Source organism: Aedes albopictus, chromosome 3, assembly GCF_035046485.1.
Source record: "Aedes albopictus strain Foshan chromosome 3, AalbF5, whole genome shotgun sequence".
NCBI classification, from domain to species: domain Eukaryota; kingdom Metazoa; phylum Arthropoda; class Insecta; order Diptera; family Culicidae; genus Aedes; species Aedes albopictus.
Window position 1 is genome coordinate 445,925,852 of NC_085138.1, and position 17,931 is coordinate 445,943,782.

The 17,931-nt window shown below is 39.1% G+C and overlaps 1 protein-coding gene across 15 annotated transcripts in view; it reads left to right on the forward strand.

Moving 5' to 3' along the window:
* LOC109425852 (plasma membrane calcium-transporting ATPase 1) overlaps window positions 1–17,931 on the forward strand; it is a 300,257-nt gene that overhangs the window by 202,720 nt on the left and 79,606 nt on the right. The window contains exon 1 of one of the 15 annotated variants that reach the window (XM_062856708.1): window positions 14,873–15,154. The exons of the other annotated variants lie outside the window; for them this stretch is intronic. The gene's annotated coding sequence lies outside the window, so the exon portion shown is untranslated. Of the gene's footprint in view, window positions 1–14,872; window positions 15,155–17,931 lie in introns of those variants that run through there. 15 annotated transcript variants of the gene reach the window in all.

A 17,931-nucleotide genomic window follows, 5' to 3' on the forward strand; every position in this document is an offset into this window, starting at 1 on the left:
GGGGTTCCTCCAAGAAATTCTTTGGAGATTTCTCCTGAAATTGCTGGAAAGATTTCTTCATGAATTCCTTCAAAGATTCCTTCAAGAACTCCATTAGCGATTTATTCTGGAATCAATTCAGGGAATACTCCATGAATTTCTTCAGGGATTTCTTCAAAAATTCTTTCAGGCATTTCTTTACGAACTCTTTCAGGAATTTCTCTACGAACTCCTTCAGGGGTTTCTTCAGAGACTCCTCTAGGATTTTTCAAGAATTAATGGAGAATTTTTTTTCTGGGTTTTATTCAGCTAGTCCTTCCGGGATTTCTTCAGGGGATTCTTTCACGAGTTCTTTCAGGGGTTCCTTTAAAAGCTTCGACGAGTTCCTTCAGGAATTTCATCAGTTTTACATGGGCTCCTCTTCGATTATCTTCAGGGAATTCTCCTGAAATTGCTGGATAGATGTCTCAAAAAATACTCTCAATGATTCTTCCAGGAACTCCTTCGGAAATTCCTTGAAGGTTTTTTTTCAGAAACTAATTCAGGGATTTCTCTTCAGGATTTTTAACTGGAACTTCTTCAAGCATTTCTCCAGGAATTCCTTCAGGAACTTTTCAGGGATTCCTCCTGAAACTCTTTGAGTGATTCCTCCAGAATCGCTATCTGGAATTCCTATAGGAACTCTTTCAGGGATTCCTCCTGGAGTTTTTTCGTGAAAATCATCAACAATTTCCTCAGGAATTCCATTTGAAGTTCCTTTATAAAATTTGTTTCCTGTAGTTCATTCAAGGATTCTTTCAGATGTTTACCTTCAGAGAAATTTCTCTTGAAATGAAATTGATGGAGAGGTTTCTCTTGTGATGCTTTAGAGATTTTTCCAACAACTCAATCAGAGACTCTTCCGTGAAATCCTTCGGAGATTCCTCAAGAAACTCATTCCCGGAACTCCTTCAGGGATTCCTTCAGGAATTCTTTCAGAAATTGCTTCAGAGATTCTTCATGAAATTCATCCAGCGATTCCACCTGCATTTTTTGTGATTTCTCTAGAAGTTACATCAGGGTTTCCTCCATATGTTTCCTTCTGTGATACCTCCAGGAGTTCCTTATGTAGTTCCTCCCAAAGTTCCTTCAGTGATTCCTCCAGCTTGAGCTTGAGCTTGAGCTTGATTGACCGCCCGCAGTTGCAACTCCAGTATCGCCAGATCAGCTACACTCACACAAGGAACCAATGAGATAGCTGCATGGGACTAACAGGCATCTTCAGTGTGTGAGCGTTGGTGGTCTTGTATTTTTAGGCGACAATGGCGCCTGCTGCGTCAGGTTGCAGGTCAATGGGGAAAGGGAGGGAAGTGATGATTGCAATCGCTTGCCCACATCAGGCCGATGAATCCTCTGCGCCTGCACAAGGTCATGCGGATGTTGGTGTTGGTGGGAAATGTTTATTGGCACATGGATCATGCATTGGTGCAAGGGTGCCAGGCGTATAGATTGTGTGAAGATTACTGTGAAGCGGCACAGTCCGCTTGGTTGCATAACTTGTAGGCGTAGATGATAGATGACACTGTGCTGTGATGAAAGTTGGAAGGAAGGGAATCGGCTTTTTTATTCCGTTTCTGGTTCTAGCGATCGCTACGAACATACGAATATACATGAGATGTATATGTAGGAGAGACAGAGAGTGAGAGAGAAAGTAGATAGAAAGATACAAAGTAGGAGGGAAGAGACGAGCCAGGGATTGAACCCAGGACCTTCTGCATATGAATCAGAAGCGGTAGCCACTAGACCACCAAGCTCGTCCCTTCAGTGATTCCTCCAAAAATTCCTTCAAGGATTCCTCCTGGAGTCCCTTCAGGAATTCCTTCAGTTTCTACGGGATCTTTTACAAGATTTTCTTCGAAATTTTTCTTGGTAAGCCCAGCATTCCCAGTTTTACATATTCGTATGAACAGATTGTTTCTGCACAACATTATGGTTCAGTTGCACAACCTTTTCTTCCGTAACAGACGCTACACTGGCAACATTTTTTTCCTATCACGCTTTTATCGATCATTCAATTCTTCAAAGTTGTGACCTTCTTTGCGTTTGACGTTTTACACTAGCGCCTTCTGCTGGAGTTGTTGCACAACAAAGTATTTCGTGAAACATGTTCACCAGATGTTTATAGTATAAAGTGGGCAATGATTTTTAAGAAAATAGTTCTGGTTGTTACGCATGTTTGTCAATTATAACAGTGCTTGATACTATTTTAACAAGTTCATAACAGAATCTATATATATAAAAATGCAGTGGCATACGTGGGACCGCGCATAACATAACGCATAACTAATTTGAGTCGTCTAAGTTTTGTTCTGTTAGTTTTCAACCAAGTAAGGTTTATGAGTAAAAAAACATGGAAAAATTGAGAGTTTTTGAAAATCTGGTTTTCATACATTTTGAATGGGGACTTAAGCTTGGCTAGAGACTTGAAACGTGAAAAAACGCAGTAGGCAAGACAAAGTTTGCCGGGGACAGCTAGTGAGATATAAAAATCAAGATAGTAAAATCAAATTTTATCACATGTTGTTATAAAGCATTGATATCTGCTATATTGGGCAAAAATTAAATATGGTAAAAAGCAACTCATTTTTGGATGTTCTATTTTAGAGTGATATTTTATTTTTATTAAAAAGTTATTGGCTCAAAAAATTATCCACACTATATATAAAAACCAGAGATTCTTACCTAGGACGCTTTCAACGGAAACTCGTCATCTCTATCAGTGAGGCCATCGCAGCACTCGAAGTGTGGGAAATATAACCTCAAATGGTTCTTCGTATTCCTAGCTCCTCTATCAATAGTAGACTTGTTGATCAAACATACAGGAGAGGGGAAGTATGACGTCACACGAAATTGTGTTTGATACAATTGATTATAATTATATCTTCGTTAGATTTAATAACAAATGTGAAATGTTCTACCTTATGACGCATAAATGGTGGACATTCTGGTAGCCAAATCCATCAGGAATTTATGAAAGAATTGTAAACGGAATCTAGAATAAATGTTTGGTGTATTTCTCGAAGGAATTTGTGGAGCAATCCTTGGAGAAATTCCTGAAGGAATCATTGTAGAAATTTTTGAAAGAGCCCGTGGAAGAACTCTTGAAGGAGTTTCTGAAGAAATCAATTTTCGCACATATAGCGTTCCAGAAGTCTGCGAAGAGTTTCTGAAGGAAAACTTGAAGGAATTTTACTGTAATCCCACTGAAAGCCTGAAGAAATTTTTGGAAGAATTTCAGAAGGAATTCTTGGATAAGTTCCCGAAGGAATCTTTGAGAAAATTCCTGATTGATTCCGTGGAGGAATTCCTCTGGAAATCCTTGGAGGAGTTTCTAAAATAATCCTTTGAGAAGTTGCCATTAGCGGCGTTTCCAAAGTAATCTTTGGATAAATTCTTGGAAGAAAACATGAGAATGTTTTAGAAGGAATCCTTGGAAGAGCTCCTGAAGTCCACAGAGGGAAGTGTCTGAAGGAATCTAGTGCAAAAATTTCAAAAGAAATTGGCCTAACGGCCCAACTGGGAAAAAGCCTATTTCTCAGCTGTTTTATGAGCAGTTCCACAGTTACTATTCAAGAGCTTCCTCTTCCAATGATCATTTTTTAGTTGTATAACGCACGAAGATGTCGTCCAAGGAAGTCATAGAATTTCTTTTTGAGTTTACCTAGTGACTTCTTCAGGGATTTCTCTTCCAAGAATTCCTTTGGGTACTCCTTCAAAGATTTGTCCTCAAATCCAAGGATTTCACCAACATTTCCAACATAAATTTCTAAAGGAATTTCTAGAGGGACTCCTCCTATAACTCTTTCTGGGATTCCTTCAGAAGCTTGTTGAAGTATATTACCAGGAATTTCTTCAGTAATTTCTTCAGTAATTTCTCTTGGATTTTTTCTTGTTTTTCTTGAGGGATTTTTCCAGGAAATTCTTCAGAGATTTCTCTACGAGTTAATTCAAGGAGTTATACAGCAAAAGATGCGGAAACTTCTTCTATTTTTCTAGAATTCTTTGAGAGATTTTTCTTGAAATGGTTGAAGATATTTTTTTCTACAATTACTTGAAAGATTTTCTAGAAACTTCTGCAGGATTTGCTTCAGGAACTCCCTCAGAGATTTCTCCCGGAACTCTTACAGGGATTCCTCCGGGAACTCTGTCAGAGATTCTTTGGGGATTCCTCTAGGAAATTCTTTGGAGATTTCTCCTGATTTTTGTTTGTCTGTATTAACAGGATTTTTTCGCCTAGGCTAGTTCATCTCGGGATCCACGCTTTACTACCTTTTCGAAGGAAAAACCCACATTTTAGTGAGTATGTCGGGAGTGGGATTCGATCCCAGGTCCTCGGCGTGATAGTCTTGTGTTCTAACCACCACACCAGGTCCGCTCCTCTAACCTCCTGAAATTGCTGGAGAGTATTTTTTTTTTTCGATCCACGCAAATAAACAAATGGGGAACCCCTGATCAAAAATGTCGCATCCAACAACGACCGCCCATATAGGTGTTACTACAGCGCCCGAGAGCCGTACGTTATTGCCGGGGTCGACTTATAAGCACGATATAAACCGGCTATCACAAACGTGTAAATCTCGGTCGCACGCTTTCTGGGCTGGTGTGCAACTTGTGTTGTCTGACGTTATCTCCGTTGCTGTTGGGATTGGAACCGGCTCAGGTGCCAACTCAGGGACCATGATTACACATTGCTCGTCGTCGGTAGGAATCACTCATTCGTAGCAAAACAGTGTAATGAACCGGAAGTAGACTCCTCCGATGAATGGTGGAGATGCCTAGTTAACTGTTCACACAGCCACCAAACGCCAAAGGAGCATGTCTCTTCCCTTCCTAAGATAATCGTAATATTTCATAATTCCACCCTAATCTCGGAATCTCCTAGATTGGGCTTTCGGTGTTTGCTCTCTGCGGACGTTACGTGAGACGATAATTGCCAAAATGCTTATCAACTAACAACGGCGCGACGTTCTTGGGTCTTTCGTCACGCTCTGCTGCATAGTTATAAAGATAATGATGACTGTTATTGTCCTACGGAATAGACGTAGGTACCCAACCTAGAAGTGCGGCTTCAATCCGACAAGCCATGTGTCGCACTTTTATTGACCGGAGAGCAATAGAGATGCATGCGATGCATATTCGACGAGTGGTTTCGCGCACTTATTCTTCCATTTGACACGTTTCTCCACTGTCTGTGTGTGAAGTGGTTTGCGTTTGCACAGTGCTGCGCTTAAAATATCAAAGAAGCAATTCAAATTCAATGCACATATTTCTTAGAACGCTGCAGATCTGGAGACGATTGAATTGCAATTAAAAGTGGATTGCTTTCCAAACGAACGGAGAATAGCAGGAAATTGATGCATTTTAATGTGGTCAATATAAGTAGATACAGAAGGATCCAGCAATTGTGTCAGTTGCGTCAGCTCGGGCACTGGAGTTTATGGGTATTGCTTTTGCCTGCAGTAGTGATTTGATTGCCATTCTGCTTTTGTTTTCTTCTTTATAGCAGAACATTTTAACTAAAGCAGATTTTTTTCAGCATAGTATTAGGTATATGAACGCTTTTAGTTCATTTCAACACGGTGTCTCCAGTAGATTAAAAAAACTTCATTTTCATATGCAAAAAATAATCTAATGTAACAGTTGAAAAAAAAAAGAAGCAAAATAATAACAATCAATTATTATTACATGTCCCTCATTCCCCTTCAAACTCTTTAGGACTTAATAGTTATTGTTCAACAGCTTAATCGCATTAGCTTATGCAAATCCTAGTCAAGTTGATTTTTTTTTAATTCTAAAAAAACAAACTAAAATTTACTTCAATGAGTAATCTCTTTGGAATGACATCTTCTAGAAATAAGTCTAAGACCGATCCTGATATCCTTTTCTACCTCTAGTCAAGCACATGTCCATTCACGCATCGAAGGTAATTCCTTTGCCTTCCGGCTTGGAACGGCTGTTTGTTTCCTTATTTTATGATGCGAATATTTTCATACCGTAAACCATGGAACCAAGAGAGATGGCAAAAATTAAGATAAAAAAAAAGAAGTGTAACCTACTACCTATCTTTGCCTACTCTCGTTGCTCTTGTAGTAAAGTTTCCGTCATCAGTCAGCGTCCTGCTGTGTGTTGGGTTGGGGCTCTCTTTCACTCCCGTTTCATGATGTATAGTGATAAGGACTTTTCGATAACACACTATCAGTCGAGTGGAAGGTGGGTGGGTTGTTGTACGTATCGGGAGCCCCTTCAGCGCTAAAAGGGTACACTGGGGCAAACTGAAAAGTTCATGTGAATAATTATCCTAAACATCTATCAACGTGCAGGAGATGTTACGTGTGTATGTTACGATCTGCCTTGGTAAGGGGCCGTTCATAAACTACGTAGACTTTTTGGGGGAGGGGGGGGGGTCTAGCCAAAGTCTACGCTCAATACAAATTTCAAAATTTTTGTATGGACAAAAGTCTACGAGGGGGGAGGGGGGGGGGTCTGAGATGGCCAAATTTTGGTCTACGTGGTTTATGAACAGCCCCTAACGAGGCAAAACTTTCTAGCTGTTGCCTTCATCGGAAATTTTATAAATTGAAAATACCGAGAATTGTTTTCTATAGATAATTTTAACAGCCTAGCAGCTAGTCCATTAGATATATCGCAAAGCAATATCCGGTCGTCACATGACATCGTCTTGTACAATGTTGTAGCGCAAAAGGAGGCACAACATTTCATCGCCCATCAGCGTTAGTAGTTCTCAGTGGCGATTCCCTAACCTCAAATCTACCTGATCAACGAATGTAAATTCTTGAATTTTCTCAACAAACTGGCTTGTAATTTGTAGAAAATGACGAGAATAGCCATTTCCATCCATTTGCAATGTGATTCTGATCCTGAATCCTCCGCAATTGCAAGTTTTAGGGTCGTTGAACAGGTAAAAAGTGAGGTTACGAGACGCCACTGGTTCTCACTCATTCTCATTAAAATTGAATTCTGCCTCAGCGAAAATCTGGATTGCAAAATCTCCCATACGAAAAGGAGCGCGAAAATATTTTCACTTGGCTGCTTAACGCAGCTTTGTGCCGTCAATCGATCATGTTCGGCCGATGGCTGAAGACGATGCACTTACTTATTAAATTATTTATCCTAAGGAGATCAGTATGCTTAACTAAATCCTTAGTTTAGATAAGCATACTGAATAATTGCTGTTGGCGCTGCGCTGACCCCAATAATATTTTGATCATATTTTTTCCTTCTTTTTATCATTGGTTATTTTTTGGGGCTATGCAGCTATAAAATGCAGCTACAATTTAGCTGCTGAATAATGATGAACCTGGGTGTGTTAGTGGTATACCTGTAAGTCAAAAGAAAATCGGTTTAAGTACTGTTAACAGTACTTAACCCGTTTTTCTTTGTACTTAGCTGCTGAAGTTTTAATTTCTCTACTTTTAAACTATGTCTGTTCTTTCGAAGTGAAGACTATATGTATTTCAATCTGAAATTTTTACTTCTTTTGAGCGTTGACTGTTCTTTCAAGTAGATAATCTTATAATCATAAAATTCGTTTAATCATAAATCATTTAGTAACGAATGCCCCAGACCATGTCAGTTGTTGGGCTACGTACAAAACAATGAAAGAACTAAAGGTTGAATAACAAAAGGCTGAAACCCGAAAGGCTGAAAATATCAAAAGGCTAAAATTATGATTCGACGCCAAAAAAAAAAATAAAAAAACAGCCGTTCTTAAAATCACATCAAGTCCATGGTATGCTTTACTGACCAGCCACGTGATTATGCCAATATTTCTCAACAATTGCCTTCTTTCAAAAGAAGAGAAAATCTCTTATGATATTGATGGCAACTATAATGCCAGCATAATTACTACAACAGCATAACTCGCAAGAGAAGTCCTTTTTTTAAAGAAGGAGAAATTTAGTTAGAAGGGGTGACCGGCTCCATTCCCGGTCAGTTCAGGAACTTTTCGTAATGAAAATTGTCTCAGCTTTGTAGGGCATACAGTGTCTTTTTGCTCGCCACATATAGGTAATGCAAAATTGTCCTTGGCAAAGGAAGCTCACAGTTAATAATTGTGGAAATGGTCATAGAACACTAATCTGAGAAGCGGACTATGTTCTTTGTTACGCCACGAGGGAGAAGATTTGTAATGTTGGTATACATCATTGTTCTCTTGACTAAGCCCAAACTTAATTCATTTCATGCGTTTATGTACTTCCAGCCTTTTTTGTTTTCAGCTTTTTGTGATATCAGTCTTATGTTACGGATTCTATGGTTTCAGCCTTTTGTGTTCAATATTTTGTGCATTCAGCCTTTTGTGCATTCAGTATTTTGTAATTCAGCCTTATGTTATCATCCACTTATTCTTATATTTGCCCTCTTTTCAAAATACAGTATCGGACAATAAAAATGCACCAAAGCTGTTTTCCCATACAAAATAGTCAACTTTAGATTGTCATATCTCAGTTATTGCTCAACCGATTGTTTCCATTTTTATGTGACGAACTACAAAACACTTCAATTTTTGAAAACTATTGAAAAAGTTCGGTAATAGGGTGGCAACGTGAACGTGATACACTAGTTTGGGAGCCATACGTTGCCATTCATGCTATTGCATTGAGAACAAGTGTGCTTGGGGAAATGGGATCTTAGATTTGGGGCTTTTAAGAAACAAAGAATTCACGGATTGACTCTGAAGAATATTTCCGACAGGGTTGCCAGATCTCGCGTTCTGCTCAAGACGCACGCTGCTCACAACTTTTTTTCGGACGATTTTTTTTTTTTACTTTGGAAGCGTCTCTGAATAAACAAAATGATCGTGTGTAAGTCTTCGTGAAATTCCTGCCGACAACCGAGAGGTTTAACGATATCGAAGTGCTGCAGCGTTGATGGTTTGGGGCGCCATATCAACAAAAGCCCAATTACCATTATTGTTCATCGACAGGGGCATAAAAATCAACAAAGAGTACTTTTTACAACACGTCATCAAAGATCACCTATTCCCCAGTGCCAAGAAACTGTTTGGAAAAGAAAGTTTTTGTTTCCAGCAGGACTCAGTACCGATGCATAAGGCAGTGGTTGTTGAACAGTGATGCAAGCAAAATTTACCATGCTCCATCAGCTCATCGGAATAGCTGGTTTCGTCTCCCGATTTGAACCCACTGGACTTTTGTACATGGGAATACATGCTAGGGAACTTGGGCGACGCGAAGAACTTGGTTTTGGATACCTTCAAAAACCGTGTGGTAGAAATTTGGGATGAGATGCCGGACGAAGAGGTGCGTGCGACTTGTAATAACTTCGAGAAGCGTCTGCGGGCAGTAATTCAAAACAAAGGGGAATGATTCTAATTGAACTAAATACTTTGTAAGTTTAATACTTTGTAGTGGTATTAAAAGTGAATTTGCAGAAAAATTAAATCCTGTTTGAATTTTGCATCACTTTTCGAGTGTATCATTTCTACGTTGCCACCCTGTATTGATACAAAAGTTACAAATAGGTTGAATTTTAACAAAAAATATGCACCAAGACATAAAATTTTATAGAAAAAAAATGTTACGTCATATCATTATAGTGTCTTCAACAAATATATTTCTTGTGTGACAACGATTTACTTTACTGAAAAGACAAACATGATTTGACTTCTGCATTTTTTGCTATAAGACTTTTTGTCTTGGTGCATTTTTATTGTCAAAATATAACCGTCTGTAACTATTGCGTCAATTGTTATCACCGAACTTTTTCAATAGTTTTTAAAAATTGAAATGTTTTGTAGTTCGTCACAGAAAAATGAAAACAATCGGTTGAGCAATAACTGAGATATGACAATCTAAAGTTGACTTTTTTGTATGGGAAAACGGCTTTGGTGCATTGTTATTGTCCGATACTGTAGGTTGTTCTATCGAATTTGTAGTGTCCAACCGTGTACTATTACAGAGTTGTTTGGTTGCAAAACTGTTAATTTATCCATAACAATTGTCCCTTCTTTTCATCAGAGGCTGTTCTCCCAAGTTGAAATGTTATATAGTTTATTTGCAGACGAACTACTAACTCCATAAGACATTAATCCTTCTTTAAAAAAAATTGGCCGCTCTTTCAAGTTAAGTTTTTCACAATTAACTTGCGGTCAAACTGGCGTTTGCTCCCGTTTTTTCGTTTGTCAAACTTAAATTCAAATTAAATATTCAAGAGAATTAATTGCTAAATGATCATCAGGAGAAGTTTGCTGATATTCCTTCTTCGGGACCTTAGTCGGAACACCTATCACATTCCAGACTTGTTTGCAGTCAACAACGTGGGGATGCTCAGGGAGGGTCTTCCTGTTCAAATTGTTCCAGATCTCATTGTATAAATAACATTTTCACAAATTAACACAATTAAGGGGGAAACAGGGATGGTATTTAGCTAATTGCAGATTGATGCGGGAGTCGTGGTTACCAGGCCCAAATCACGGACGTGATCGCCTATGGCCAACATACTTGAATCTTGTTCATAGTTGATAATGTCTTCCAACAATTTGCGATTAGTTTGACGCATCCTGTGGATACAAACCGCCAGACGGAAATCTTAATATGTATTGCGAGGTGTTGGATGATGGGATCACATTTGAATTATGCATCCATGATTCAATTGTTGAACACTGACCTAACCTAAACTGTTGCGTATCCAAGGACTCCCGAGATCATAGCTCCAGAGACTCCTTGAGACTACCTGAAGCCTCTCGAAACGCTCCCTTTTAGGCACCCTGTAAATCTCTTTTAAAAGCCTCATAAAATCACCTGACACTTCTGGAAGTTCACTCCCAGCAACTCATTGAAACGCTCTGTAACGCCTCCTTAGTTCCTAATCTGAAATATCTCTTAAACCTTCTTGAAAATTTTCTGAATCCTCACGGTAAGACTTTTAGTCCCATGCATCCCCATGAAATTCTCCGAAATTTTCTAAAAGCACCTGAACGGCCTTAAAACCGGCCTGGAGACCCTTTGAATGCTCTTTAATATCTGAAAAAAACCCTAATTAGAAGTTAATTGAAATATCTCACTGAAACATCCCTGAATCCACTTAGAAAGCTCTCGAAAATACCCTTAGGGGGCACCCTTAAATGACGTAACATTTTAGTGGGAAGAAGGAGTCTTTGACTTAGTTACGAACCATGCATTTGGTATGGGAAAATAGACCAAGAGGAGGTAGGGGGTGTCAAAAATCTAAAAATCCTCTGAAAAATCTCTGAAACTCCCTTAATTCTCGAACAGTCGTGTCTTCGATTATCCTTAGCGACACCACGCTCACACTGTATCAGAAGCGTATTTTTTTTCGTGGTACGTATGCTCAGTACACGACACGACTGCTGCTGGGTTAACAGCCCAATGAAATCCCATAATAAGCCTTCTAAACCCCACCGAAACCGTTCTGAAACTAAAATAAATCTTTAAAATAAAAATCTGACAAATTTGTAACAGAAAATTTAACATCTTGAATGCCAAAGTGAATTGTTCTATAATTATCAACATTAATATGAGATAGCTTAAGAATGCCTTTAATATTTGTACTTCCCCGGGTAGACGAGAATATCTAAATCAAGTCTCAAATCGAACCATTTTTGATGTCATATCTCTATGTGATTTTGATGTGTTATTCAAAGATTTAATGAATAATGCACGAATAACTCAAAGGGATACATACCTATGATATAAATTTTTGTTTTTGTCGAAATATCTAAAAATTTCTACATAAGAACAAATTTAGTTCTTCTGAACGAAATGAAACACATACAGCCATAGAGATGGCTCAATGTAAGTGAAATACCATGCTGTGCTGTGCAAACGAAGAACCTTATGTTCTTATTCCCCTAATGTTCACTACTGAGCTACAGTTGAGTGATAAGCATAGCCGCCTGCGGATCCTAAGCTCGAAGGTTCGATACTGACTGTTGAGAGGTTTTTTTTTTATTTCCAAGAAAAAGGTGGGCATATCTTGTCTGGTATTGTTTTGATCCCCAGACAGCCCGTTATTTTGCCAAACCAAACTGTTGGTTAGCATTATAGGCATATTTACGGCCAATTAGCATTAAATACCTGCCTTGTCATAAGGGCAACTATAATGCTGCAAGAATGCTATTTTAAATGCTTACTGGTTACTTGGGTCTCGTAATATCTTAACGAGCTATCGTTGAGCACGTTTCCATACTAGATTTTAACATTATTCCTGATGTTATCTTAATCTAAGCAATACCAGTTTGTTCTTCAGTAATTCTAAAACTGTAGTACTAATTCGTTAGATTTTTCCACTTGCTATGGTTTTTACACTTAGAATGTATCAAACTTTTTTTTCGAAAAAGACAAACTCATTTTTCTCAAATTTTTCGTAGTTGTGGTCCTGTTTCTATAAAAAAAAAAATAACTAAAATATACCAATTTCAAAATTTAGTTTACGCTACAAACAAAAACACTTTTTTGTTTTTCAATATTAAAACATGAGAATGAAATATTTTGACTGGAACTAAGAGATAGAAAATTCACTTTTGCCAATCTTAGATATTACAACATGTTTAAAAAAAACGTTTTATAAGAAATCCAATTTTGTTGCTTTTGTAGTTCTCATTTTTTTTCTCATTGTTGGACGCAACAGATGTTATGTTGCGTCCAACAATGAGAAAAAAAATGAGAACTACAAAAGCAACAAAATTGTATCACACCCAGCACACGTTTTGATTAACTGAAAACACCACATACTATACTGTTAGAATACAAAAATGCTCATTGATCCCTCACATTGAGTTAACCCCATCTCTCTTACCAGTCCGGTCGCGAATATACACCGTTTTTGTAAAGCGACGCAGTAAAGTTCATCATTTCTCTGAACCGAAATCCCGAAATGAAGTGACTGCGTCTTCCCGTGATCAAGTGACCTATCCCGAGTTCCGTCCACTCCGATGTTGTAGGCGCAGACACTATCGAAGAGGAGTCCGTGTGTGGACAACATCTTTGGAAAAAAAAAAATGTTACAAATAGAATGTTCTAAAATTGCTCGGAACAACGTTTTTGCGCGTAAACAATGTATTAAAGTTTTTAATAGAAATTTGTTATTAGGTATCACTCCAACCACCTTTTCTAAAAGAATACAATATCTCTAAAACCTTTATAGTTGTAAAAATGTTTTTTTTTTGGGATAGTGTTTTAAAATTAAGTGCTTTTTGATTTCGAAAACTAAAAAGTTGATAAATTGATCATGAGCACTATTTAGAAGACCTAATCCTACAATTTTGAAAATAAAATATGAAGAGTCTTTCCTGAAGACAGCATAAAGCTGAAACTAAAAGTTTAGGCGAACAACTTTTTGTTCAGTTAATTACGGCTTTGGGACAACATGCACAATATTAGTTAAAATGTTTTCAGGTATTCCACCAGAAACTGCGTTAGCAGTTGTACAAGTTAGCTGTGGGACTATTTGATTAGGAGATCCTATTTTGGACACTTTTCGTGATACTGTAAACTGGGGTTTAGTTGATCAGTGGGGTGAACCTGATCACTCAATCACCCGCGGATATCGACTTTCAAGGAAGCAACAATTATATTTGAATTCGAAATCCAATGACGTAACAATAAAATGGAATGGTAACTTCCTTGAAAGTCGATATCCGTGGGTTATGGAGTGATCAGGTTCACCCTACTAATCAACTACACCCCAGTTTACGGTAACTCTGTTAATTTCATATCAACCGACTTGATTTTTTTAACGTGGTAACTAACCTTGTACAGAAAACATAGATTATGATGGATCTCAACAGCATATTATCCCTCGAGCAATCGCGCTATTGTATTTTGTACAACACGATAAAAAAAATCTCGTTTTTTATACTCAGCATTAGCGTGGTGCTGACAAAGGTGGCCAACCGCGCGAGTTACGGAAGGTTAAACTCGGTAATAGACATACACCACTTTGCTGAAAGATCAGAATCTACAAGAATTTTAACCAAGCATACTGAGTTGAATATGCTGTGGAGATTTCATTAAAAAGATGGAAAAAATACCGAGCCAATCTTAGTGTATATGCCAGTAGCTAAAACAAATCGACTGAGTTGTAACAGAAAGTACACACAATAGAACCACCTGTTTAAACGGTCCTACACCCTACGTTTCATGGGAAAAACAACTCTAGAAATTTCACCAAAACCATTTCCGAAACACTTTAAGAAATTGTTAGAGACCATTCTATTTTTTTGTCGTTGCATTTGATATTCAATTTTTTTTTTATTTTTCATATGTCCTGATTCATGAAAAAATCGTGAGCTCTAATACAGTTTGAAGCGGGTCTCCAGTTAGCCTAGTGGTTAAGGCTATGGAACGCCAATCCGGAGACAGCGGGTTCGATTCCCGTTCCGGTCTGAAAAATTTTCTCGACTCCCTGGGCATAGTGTATCATTGTGCTTGCCTCACAATACATAAATTCTTACAATTTATAACTCTGGAAGTGCTCAAAGAACACTAAGTTGAAGTGTGAGGCAGGCCAAGCTTCAATGGAGACGAGAGCCTTAAAGAAGAAGAAAAAGTATAAATCATTTCAGTTATTTGTTTTGCTGTAATGATGATTCATGTTCCTTCATCCAATACTTTCGAATGTAATTGGAACCTCGAGAACTTGTTTGTTTAAAATATTAAAGTTATCGCATAAATTATTATATCATTCACTGTTTCTGGTTTCCCCAATCTCCCGTATACGATACGAGCACTATATTGCTGGTGCCATAACACAGAGAGATGCAATGCGGCAAAGAAGCGGGATGGGTAATCGGACGAGTTTACTACAGGCCGCTCGCTCGCACACCACCGTCCATGGCGGCGCGAACCGATATGACATTATAAATAGAACCGGGCGAGGATTTCCAGCTTTTATACTAGTTTTACACACTTGTGTGGTGATAAGCGAGGAGAGATCGCTTGCGCTGCTGCTGCTCCGCTCGGGTTGCCGGTTGTCAGGAGCTTTACAAGAGAAACGAATTTTCCCAACACTGTGACTGCCTGAATAGTCCTGTTTTTTCCTTCGAAACCGTGTCCGTTCGGTGGTTCGCGGTGGTTCGTGACGAAAGTGCATTAGTCGTGTCTCCTCCTTCGAGGACGGACGGGAAAGGGGGCGAAAGGTAATTCATCAATGCCGATAATTTAGTGCTGATTTTTTTTTCTTCTGTATTTCGTTCTACTTGTTCGGCTATTTTGATCGATTTGTGTGGAAGTCAGTTCAGATGTTGGCCGGTCGCCGTTCGGAGGGTGGTTACTGACTGGTTGGTGTGTGTATTGGATAGAAATGTGAAGTTATTATTACTAAAAGCTGAACCGTGGTTGGACGAGAGGTAGTGGATGATGATGATGATGATGATAGGCGATTTGTTTCGATCGAGAGCGGTAGTGTGGTTTTTCCTTTACGGCGTTCGAAATTTATTGGCTGACTGTTTTTAACTATCCAGCCCAGCAGCGTGTGTGTCTGTGCCTCAGAAGAGCGAATACGTCAGTGTGTCTGAAGAACGTCATGAACGATGTGATGGGCGATTGCCAGGTGGGTGGCTGGTTAGTTGGAATCGCGCTGGCTGGTGGGTGGCAACGAGCAGCATACAGCCAGCCGTTAGGGAATGAAAATTCGGAAAATGTTTTGCAGGTGGATGTATTTTAAGATCAAAGGAAGAGACCAACCGAGCCAAACTTGTGTGTTTTGTGTTGTTCTGGTTGTCGGAGAAGCCAAGGCATGGATCGGTGTCGTCGGATGGCATATTAGCATACATATAGGTCGGTCTCGCAACCAGCAGAAGCAAGAATATAAAGCTACCGCTCACTCTAGAAGAGCAACTTGTTTCGGACATCTTGCAGCGGATGCTGATGGGCTGGCAGAAGAATAGGATACTTTTGGATAATGAAGTTTGCTTTTGGTTTGAATATTTGAGAGCAGCTAGCAGGCGAAAATGAAAATGAAGTTTGGTGCATCTTTCCAACTTCCCAGTCGGGTCTAAGCCTTTCGCCAGCGTTGGTTGTGGGGGTTCCCTGACTCAAATGACGAAGTTCAGCGGTATGCTTCAACGGCATGACGACAGTTGTTGAGCAGCCGAAATTCCGGAAAAGATGTCTCAGACACTGAAGAGTCTCGCAACAAATGACGTGTAGTTTGAACGGATCGTGATTGCTGCATAGCGATGCGCTGTTGTGAATCGTTCGTAGTTTTTGTTTAGATAATGTCAAGGAGCAACGGCTTTGCTTTTAGATATAGTGTTATCAGTAAATTCCATCTGAAGGCGAATCGTTGCGAACTAGCACTGACGCGACAATTACAAATAGTTGCTTGATTTTAATGCTGCATTCATTCAGTTTGTTCGTTTATCTTACAAGCTTTGTTAAGGTGCTTCAGAGTTGAATAAATCCATTTCATGACGGCTTTGTTCATACAAATTTTGAATGTTTGTATGGAGCGTTGACTCCGGCCAACTACCTCCACTTCCCTTAAAAAATCTACTCGGTATATACAAAACCCAAAGGTGGTCAATGGGGCACGTTCGGAGTAGTACTAGATTTGTAGTAATGAGCTGAATTTTTGTATGGTGAGAAGGTCAGTTCTCCGTTTCTGCCATGAAATGATGCAAAAAGCGTGGGTATTATGATTCCTTGCCTAATTTGATGCTGTTTGAGCAAAACTTTGGGCAACAGTGTTGTTGTTTTCTCCATTTCTTGCAACATAAACAACATAGTTATCCAAAGTTTTGCTCAAACAGCATCAAATTAGGCAAGGAATCATAATACCCACGCTTTTTGCATCATTTCATTGCAGAAACGGAGAACTGACCTTCTCACCATACTAAAATTCAGCTCATTACTACAAATCTAGTACTTCACCAATCTGTCCTATTCCTGGAACATTCCTAGCTATTACTCAGTCGTCCAGCTAAAATTGTTTCATCATTGTTTATAGTTCTCAGTTTCTAACGATAAACTACCCTGTCCCTCCGTAGTAAAGATAAAGTACCTTCCCCAAAGAACTTGTCTACCTAGTGCTATCTAATTTGTTATACGTATACTTATTATTTTCATTTTTTTAAAAAGGCCCGACGTAAAAGATCTCTATCCGGACGATTACCTGCCACCGCATCGCCTTGACCTGTGACCAGGTCAAATTTCCATCAACTTACTTTATTGCTTTATTGTTGAGACTGTGTTGTCAAAAGCCTCTAGACCTGTTTCTGATGCAATGTCCTGTTGGGGTCGTTTCCAACACTTGAAGGCAGATTTTATTTCTGCCTCTGCGTACATTGTGACCGACCCACCTCCACTTTCTCCAATTGTGAGGCCACTATGCTTTAATGTATACCGTAGTGGTAAGGTTCTATTGAGCGTTGATACACACCATGTTTCACTGGCGTTTAGCATCACAGATTCTCAGGACATTTCTACCCCGTACACACTTAGAAAAAATCGCCGAGTTCGGTTATATTTTATCAATATCTCAATCCTTAAGTTTTTTACCAGAAAAACTCGGTGACGTTTACCGAACTTAGTTAAAATTTGACAGATAAACGATAACATTTTACCGAAATTTGGTAATTTTTACAGGATTTCGGTAAATAACCATTACTGAACGCTCAGCAGTTGAGATTTCGGTAGAAATTACCGAACGCAACTAGCTGTGTACTGTGTGCTACAATGGGGCCGATAATTTTCTGGGAGACACCCTTGCACCTGAGACCACTTACTTACTTTCAGTCCTGAGCACCCATGGTGGTGCAACCTAACGCCTGCTTGCAGATTTCGATTCGGTGCTTGCGTAGAGTGTGGCCGATCCACCTCCACTTCCGCTCCTGAATTCCTGTCGCTATCGGCCTTTGATGGCATCGACCGACGTTTGAACTACACGTTGGAGATCTAATTGTGCACGAGTGAT